The sequence below is a fragment of the Mus musculus genome, chromosome 8 (assembly GCF_000001635.26).
Source record: "Mus musculus strain C57BL/6J chromosome 8, GRCm38.p6 C57BL/6J".
NCBI classification, from domain to species: domain Eukaryota; kingdom Metazoa; phylum Chordata; class Mammalia; order Rodentia; family Muridae; genus Mus; species Mus musculus.
Window position 1 is genome coordinate 39,991,614 of NC_000074.6, and position 9,604 is coordinate 40,001,217.

Consider the following 9,604-nt stretch of genomic DNA (forward strand, 5'->3'; position numbering starts at 1 on the left):
CAAAGCCATCCAGATAACTAAAGGCTCTCCTAAGAACACAATCAATATAAACCAGAGCAATATGACACCTTGAGAGCACAGCTATCCTACTACAGCAAGGCCTGGATAGCCTAACGCAATGAAAACGAAAGAAAATTACCTTACTTACAATCTTATAAAGATGATAGAGGCCTTTAAAGAGAAAAAAATAAATCCTTTAAAGAAATACAGAAAAATAGCAGTTAAAATAAAGGTAGAGGTCTTTAAAGAGGAAATGAATGAATCCCAAAAAGATATACAGGAAAATATAATCGAACAGTTGAAGGAAATAAATAAACTGTGAAAGACCTGAAAGTAGAAATAGAAGCAATAAAGAAAACACAAACTGAAGACATTCTGGGGTTGGAAATCCTAGGGAAGAGAACAGGATCAACAGATGCCAGCATCACCAACAGAATAAAGACAATGGAAGAAAGAATCTCAGGCATAGAAGATACCATAGAAGAAATTGATACATCAGTCAAAGAAAATGTTAAGCCGAAAAAATTCCTGACACAAACATCCAGGAAAATTGGGGTACCATGAAAAGACCTAACGTAAGAATAACACGAATAGAAGAAGGGGAAGAGTCCCAGTTGCAAGGCCCAGAAAATATTTGTCACAAAATTATAGAAGAAAACATTTTCAACCTAAAGAAACTGATACCTATAAACATACAAGAAGTTTATAGAACACCAATTAGCCTGGACTAAAAACGAAACCTCTCCTGCCACATAATAAGCAAAAGACAAAAAAGAAAGAATATTAAAAAGCACCAAGGGGAAAAGGCCAAGTAACATACAAAGGTAAATTTATCAGAATTACACCAGACTTCTCAACAGACTCTAAAAGCTACAAGGACATCTTTAGATATTTTGCAACCTCTAAAAACCCACAGCTGCCAACCTACACTACTATAACCTGCAAAACTCTCAACACCAAAAGAGGGGAAAAACAAGGTATTTCACGACAAATCCAAATTCAAATAATATCTATTCACAAATCCAGCCCTTCAGAAAATCCCAGAAGGAAAACTCCAACCAACCAGAGGATAACTACATTCAAGAAATCAGAGAAAATAAGTAATTCCATGCTAGCAAAAACAAGGGAAGCATATATATATACATACACACACACACAAACACACACACCACCACTACCAACAACAACAACATCAAAATAACAGGAAATAACAGCCACTGGTCATTGATATCTGTCAATATCAATGGACTCAATCTCCCCCCCCCCATAAAAAGACACAGGCTAACAGAATGGATAAAAACAAAACAAAAAACACAGGATCCATCATTCTGCTGCACAAAAAAAAAAAAAAAACCCACACCTCAGCAATAAAAATGGGCTTTACATCAGAGTAAAAGGATGGAAAGAGTTTTCCAAACAAACAGAAGGAAGCTGGAGAAGTCATTCTAATGTTTAATAAAATAGACTTTTAGCCAAAATTAATCAAAAGAGACAGGGAAGGACACTTTATACATATCAAAGGCAGAATCTATCAAGATGATATCTCAATTCTGAATATCAATGCCCCAAACACAAGGGCACCCAAATTTGTGAAAGAATCATTGCTAAAGCTTAAATTACACATTGAACCCTACAAATTAATAGTGGAAGACATCAATACCCTTCTCTTAACAATTGACATGGCATCCAGACAACAGTTAAACAGAGAAATAATGAAATTAACATATTAGTAATCAAATGGACCCAACAGACATCTATAGAATATTTCATCCAAATATAAAAGAACACGCCTTCTCAGCACCTCACCTATCCTTCTCCAAAACTGACTATATATGTCCATCACAAAGCAAGCCTCAACATCTTGAAGAAAAATGAAATGACCCCTTATATCTTATTAGCCCACCATTGATTAAAATTGGGCTTCAACAAAAACAGAAACAGCAGAAAGCCTACACACTCATAGAAATTGAACAACTCTCTACTCAGTTATCTCTGGGTCAGAAAAGAAATTAAAGACTTTCTAGAATTCAATGAAAATGAAGACAAAGTATACCCAAATTTATGAGCCAACAATGAAAGCAGTGCTAAGAGAAAAGTTCATAGCACTAAGTACCTCCGTAAAGAAATTATAAAGTCCTCACACCAGCAATATAAAGGTACACCTGAAAGCTAGAAAAGAGAAGAAGAGGAGGTAGTAGAGCAGAAGGAGAAGGAGGAGGAGGAGGAGGAGGAGGAGGAGGAGGAGGAGGAGGAAGAAGAAGAAGAAGAAGAAGAAGAAGAAGAAGAAGAAGAAGAAGAAGAAGAAGAAGAAGAAGAAGAAGAAGAAGAAGAAGAAGAAGAAGAAAGCAAGCAAATCAAATGACAAAACAAAATCAAAATGAGGAGTAAAATCAATCAATTAGAAACCAAGAAAACAATACAAAGAATCAATGGAGCCAAGAATTGGTTTGTTGAGTAAATCAACAAGATAGATGAACACTTAGCCAATCTAACCAAAATATAGAGAGACAGTATACACAAAGTCAGAAAAGAAAGGAGAGACATAAGAACTGACCCTGAGAAAATTAAAAGAATCAAAGGTCTTACTTCAAAAGCCTATACTCCACAAAATTGGAAAATCTTTTTTTTTTTTTTTTTTTTTTGGTTTTTTGAGTTTCTCTGTATAGCCCTGGTTGTCCTGTAACTCACTTTGTTGACCAGGCTGACCTCAAACTCAGAAATCGGCCTGCCTCTGACTCCCAAATTCTGGGATTAAAGGCATGTGCCACCACGCCCGGCTTTTTTTTTTAAATAAATTTACTTATTTATTAATTATATATAAGTACACTGTAGCTGTCTTCAGACACTCCAGAAGAGGGCATCAGATCTCATTACAGATGGTTGTGAGCCACCATGGGGTTGCTGGGATTTGAACTCAGGACCTTCGGAAAGGCAGTGGGTGCTCTTACCCGCTGAGCCGTCTCACCAGCCCCAAAATTGGAAAATCTTAATAAAATGGACTATTTTCTAGACAGACACCACTTACCACTGTTAAATCAAGATCAGAAAAACTAAACAACCCTATAATTCCCTAAAGAAATAGATGCAGACATCAAAAGACTACCAATAAAAAAAGAAAGAAAGAAAGAAAGAAAGAAAGAGAGAGAGAGAGAGAGAGAGAGAGGGAGGGAGGGAGGGAGGGAGGGAGGGAGGGAGGGAGGGAGGGAGGGAGGGAGGAAGGAAGGAAGGAAGGAAGGAAGGAAGGAAGGAAGGAAGGAAGGAAGGAAGGAAGGAAGGAAGGAAAACAAAACAACCACCCAGGGCAAGATGTGTTTAGTACAGAATTAGTCCAGACATTCAAAGGAGAGCTAATACCAATACTCCTCACTCCTCAAACTATTCCACAAAATAGAAACAGAAGTAACACTGCCAAACTCATTCTATGAAGCCCACAGACACCCTTATACCTAAGCCACACAAAGTCTCAACAAAACAGATAACTTCAGATCGGCTTCTCTTATGAACATTGGTGTAAAAATACTCAATCAAATGCTTGCAAAGCAAACCTAGGAACACATCAAAAACATCATTCACCATGATCAAGTATGCTTCATCCCAAGGATGCAGGGATAGGTCAATATTTGAAAATCTATCCACATAATCCATCAGATAAATAAAATAAAAGACAAAAATCACATGATCATATCATTAGATTCTGAAAAAGTCTTTGACAAAATCTAACACCCCTTCATGCTAAAAGTCTTACAGAGATAAGGGATACAAAGCACACACCTAAACATAATCAAAATAAAATACGGTAGGCCAATAGCCAACAACAAACTAAATGGAAAGAAACTTAAAGCAAATTCACTCAAATCAGGAAAAAAGACAAGACTGCCCATTTTTCCCCTATCTATTCAAAATAGTACTTGAAGGTCTAGCCTGAGGAGCACTTAAAGAAATGTTCAAAAACTTAGTCATCAGGGAAATGCAAATCAAAACAACTCTGAGGTTCCACCTTCAGCCATCAGAATGGGTAAGATCAAAATCTCAAACAGTAGTGCACGATGGTGAGGATTAAGTTTGCACTCCATTGCTGGTGGGAGTGCAAACTTGTACAACCACTTTGGAAATCAATTTGGCAGTTTTAAGAACAATGATAGCAGATACCCAGAGCTCACAGGGACACCACTTACCACTGTTAAATCAAGATCAGGTAAACTAAACAACCAAAGAGTACTCATGGAGGGACCCATGGTTCCAGCCACATAAGTAGCAGAGGATGGCCTTAATTGGCATCGATGAGAGGAGAAGCCCTTGGTCCTGTGAAGGCTCTATTACCCCTGTGTAGAGGAATGCCAGGGCATGGGAGTGGGTGGGTTAGGGTGCAGGGGAGGAATGAATTGATAGGGGGTTTTCGGAGGAGAAACCAGGAAAGGTGATAACATTTGAAATGTAAATAAATAGAATTTCCAAGAAAGAAAACGAGGAATAGTTCCACCTCAAGAGCCAGCTGTATCACTCCTGCTCATATACCCAAAATATGCTCCAACATCCCCAAAAGACACTCAGCTATGCTCATAGCAGCTTTATTCATAATAGCCAGAAACTGGAAACAACCTAGATGACCATCAACTAAAGAATGACTAAAGAAAATGTGGTACATCTACACAGTGAAATACTACTCAGTCATGCAAAACAAAACATCATGAATTTTGCAGGCAAATGAATGTAACTTGAGAATACCATCCTGAGTGAGGTAACCCAGTCCCAAAAGGACATGGATGGTATGTCCTCATTTATTTTTTTTCACATTTTTTATTAGATATTTTCTTTATATACGTTTCAAATTTCAAATGCTACCCCGAAAGTGCCCTATACCCTCGCCCCCGCCATGCTCCCCTACCCACCCATTATAAGTGGATATTAGCCACAAAATTCAGGTACCATGCTACACTCCACAGACCCAAAGAAGTTAAACAAGAAGGAAGTCACAAGTGAGGATTTCACATAGAAGGAAAATTAAAATAGTCAAAACAAAACAAAAAAAGGCAAATAGAGGGGGAGAACTGGGTGGGAGAGAGGATAGGGAGAGAAATTGGGGGTTCAGGATCAGGTGTGGAGAAGGACATGCGAGATGGTCAGATGGCTATGAGAATTAATAGAAACATGCAACTTACAGGGGTGAAAAGGTGGGAGGGGTATCTCCAGCACATGACAGAGACTTGAGTTAAGGGAGACATCCAGAAATCTATGGGGGTGACCTTAACTTTGACTCACAGAATTTTGGGTATGGAACCTAAAAAGACCACCCCCTCCAGCTATTCAGGAACACCAGTGGAGTGATAAGGACACTAACCTATCCACAAAACTCTAGACTCAAAATTTATCTTGTCTACTAGAAAAGCAGGGACCAGAAGTGGAGAAGAGATTGACAGAATGGCCGACCAATTACTGCTCCAACTAGAGACCCATCCAATGGGTAAACACCAATCCCTGAAACTATTAATATTCTGTTATGCTAGCATGGCTCTCCTCTTTGAGGCGTTTCCCAGTAGCTGAGTGAAACAGATGCAGGTACCCACAGCCAAACAGAGAATGGAGCTTGAGGACTCTTCTGGAAGAGTCGGGGAAAGGATTGCAGGGCTCCAAGGGGTTAGAAACTGCACAGGAAGACCAACAGAGTCACCTAACCTAGACCCTTGTGGCTCTTAGAGACTAATCAACCACCTAAAAAGTATGCACAGGTTGGACCTAGGTTTTCCTGCACATGTAGATGTGCAGCTTGGTCTTCATGTGGGTTCAAACAAATAGAGTGAAAGCTACCCAAAAGGCTGATGCCTGTCCATGGGATATGTTCTAGTTGGACTGCCTTATCTGGCCTCAGTCAGAAAGGATGTGCCAGAGTTAGGAGATACTAGGGGGCCCCATTCTCAGAGAAGAAGGAAATGGGGAATATGGGGAATGGAGAGAATGATTTTGGGAGGGATAACCTGAAGTGGAACAATAAGAGGGATGTAAAATGATTCATATATAATTCATACATTCATATTTATTCATGTAATTCAGCCCCTCCCCTCCTTCAGTTTATAAAGGACAGAAAAAGGGGTCCTATGTGACTCCTAAAGGTAGGTCATAAATAGGTACCTTTTACTCACCCTGAAAGACAGCATGAGGGACTGACAGTGAGCATGAAAACGTCTAACCTCCCAGAGGCCTCCCTGTGGAAAAGCAACCTGTCACTGGGACAGACCACTCAACAGAGTCTTCAATCATAGCCAAGAATACTATTTGTCTTTTTCATTCCCATGTGACAGACCTGTGAGTGAAGAAGCTAGACCTCAATGTTTTGCCCATTAGAATCATTGCCATCCACCCAGGCCAGGAAAGCTCAGCTCTTCTGCCCAATGCCTAACTATACAATCTATGAAGACCATGAAGTCTTATTGTCTTTAAGACACTAAGTTTTGGGTGGTTTATTTTAGGTGTCATTGTAACAGTAGGTGGACAAAACAGAATACACCTTGTGAAACTTACACTGCCAAGTCCCCTGGTCTTCAGAAAAGGGCAGCTGCAGTTCACTCTGACCCCCACCGTGAGATAATTGTACTCACTGCCTTTCTTGCCTTTGTCTTCACTCAATCCCTTCGCTTCGTAATTCCTGATGACCTGTCTGCCTCTCTCTAATGCTTAATTTCAACTAAGAGATGGATTAGATTAAGAAACGCTTCTGATGTTGTTGAGGCACACCTCTGGGCATGTCTGTGAGCACATTTCCCTTCACTGAGGAAGCATGATTGCCCTGAATCTGCATAAAGTTAGGAGAGAAGGGTCTCCACGAAGTTGTCCTTTGACCTCTATACATGTGCTCTAGAATATGTGCATATGTGTGTGCATACAAACACACAAATAAGTACACAAATAATTTACAGATTTTAAAACAAAAGGAAAAAAGAAAGCAGTGAAATTGTCTCCTTCCAATCATTTTCTTTCATCCTAGAGAAAAATAAACTGTGACTTCCCAACCAGCAGAATTAACAAGCAACCCGTCTTCTACAAACAGTACAATGTGGATAATTAACAAGGTGTCAACTATATATTCATTTAAATTCTATTATGTATGCAAACATTTCCATAAAATATGAGAATATTTATAACCTAAGACTGACTGAAATATTCTAGTATTCAGGAACCAAGAGCTGCCCTAACTGGGGTTACTATTGCTATGATGAACACCATGATCGTTTAGCATGTTCATCTCATCTGTGTGCAAATTTATTTTCATCTCTATTAAATGGTAAAGTAATAAATACAAAGGACTTGTTTTAAGTGAATTTATTATTTTATCATCAGTACATGTTTAGTTTGTGTACCTGGCTTATATGACTATGTACTTGAGAGTTATATAAAATTCTCAAGTGGACTTGACTAAAAGGGGCTGATAATAGAAAAGTTTAAGAATCCCTTATTTAATAAGGTTAAAAATTAAAGAATAAGCTATAAAGATGCTTTAAATTAACTGAATTCTATCCCATTGAAATTAAAGTAGTTGGTAATTTTAAATTCATTGAAAAAACTTATACGACTTACATGTAATTTTATAGAGAATGACTAGCTCAAATTCATTAGATAGCCTAGAGGAGATTTCATCTTCTCATGCTGTGAATACCATATAATGAATGAGATGGATACATAGTTACATGGATAATGAGTTCATCTTCAAACCCTGAAAACCTAAATTGAAATAGATCCCCAGGCAATGATCATTAGGATAAGAAACAGTATAAAAAACAGAGTCACTAGAAAGAAATATTGTATACTAATAAAAAACCCTATTTTATGAAGCCTATGATGTCACTAGTTACATGAGGTAACACCAGCTACTATTCTCTCAACAATATTTAAACAACACGAACTCACACATACCCCTCATTAGTTCCAAGAAACATCATGTAGATATGTTCAGTACAAAAATACGAATTTCTGTCAAAATTAAGTCTATAATTCTTTTACTTACTGGGTATCATTTTACTCCTTGTAACACAGGGAACTCTCAGTTTTTTTTGAAAGAGAATATTCTTTTCAGTTCTGGATGTAGACCCCTTTAATTCACTGTTATTTAAAACAATTTGTCTAGTATTTAGGAAATGCTTATCTATGCAATTTATTATAAAAATCAATGTTGAATTTGGAATGTGCATTTATTAGTCAGTATTTCCACAGAAACCATTTATATTGACATAACCTGGGATAAATTTTGAATTTTTATTTTCTGTTGTTTCTTCCCTTTCTTTTCAAATTTTTTCCATTCTAAAATCCCTAATTTTTTGCTCTTTTTCTTCAATGTGCATTTACATCCTGAGGGCCTATACATTTCCTTCACATTGCCACATATTATGTAACATGCATGTAAATACATGCTCTAGTTTGCAAAATGCAGCTTTAATTGTTATTCTGACACTTTGGATGATGCTAAAAAATCTGAGAAACAGGCAACAAAAAATTTACAATTTTTAATGTAAATGAAGAAAATACCTAATAAAAAGGTTCTAAATACATCATTTCATTAAATGTAACAAAACAGTCATCATATTTCAATGTAAACATAAAGAAACATTGAGGTCACCATTTCTGTTTGTTAGCCAGGACCAAACCAACACAAAGAAACCCTGTCTCAAAAAAAAGTAATATGTGCACATAATAATGTCTTTGCTTCACTAGGACAATGGACATGGGTAATTTGAAACTGAAGAACCATATGTAATTACTAAGAGACCAACATCATTGAAACAAAATCTTCTTCAGATCAGTGGACCAACTCTGCCTCTCAAGATGGCGGCCAAACTTAATAACTGGTAAAAGTCTCCCATATTATACTTCATTTGTCAACATGAAAGCTGAAAGATTAGAGGATCTATGGAAGGAGGTGGAAGCTACCCTGTGACAAGATTGGACTCAAAGAGGAAAGTCTAGGAAAAGCCATTGGTAGGGAGGGGCAGCCTCAGTTTCAGTGGAGACCTCAAAATATTGGAGAAGCCAGTATTTTGGAATATCCACCAGTAACTCTCCTACACAACCTGGCCACTAAAACACAATAGGAGGGAAAGGGGCCAAAGTGCAGGAAAATGTGTAAGGCATCTCAACTTCCACTGTTAGAAGAACCATAGGAATATGGAGCTATACAACCATAACTTATTTTCAGAGGACCTAGGTCAGACTTTCTGGATGTCCTTTCAGTCTCTGTGAACCCTTATGAGACTTGGTTAGTTGATTCTGTGGGCTTCTTTTGGTGTCCTTGACCCCTCTGACTCCGACAATCCTTCCTCCCAGGCTTCTGTAAGATTCCCTGAGCTCCACCTAATGATTGGCTGTGTGTCTCAGCATTTTCTCCTCTCAGTTTCTGGGTGAAGCCTCTGATGAAGATTAGGCTACGATCCTTCCTACATGTATAGCTGAATATCATTAGGAATCATTTCATTAACTGTTTGTTGTTGTTGTTGTTGTTGTTGTTGTTGTTGTTGTATGTTTTGTTTTGTTTTGCCAGTCATGCTGTTTCTATCCTAGGTCTCTGGCCTATCCAGCCTCTAGTTCCTGGCCCTCTGGGTAGTGTTAGGCCTGTACTCCC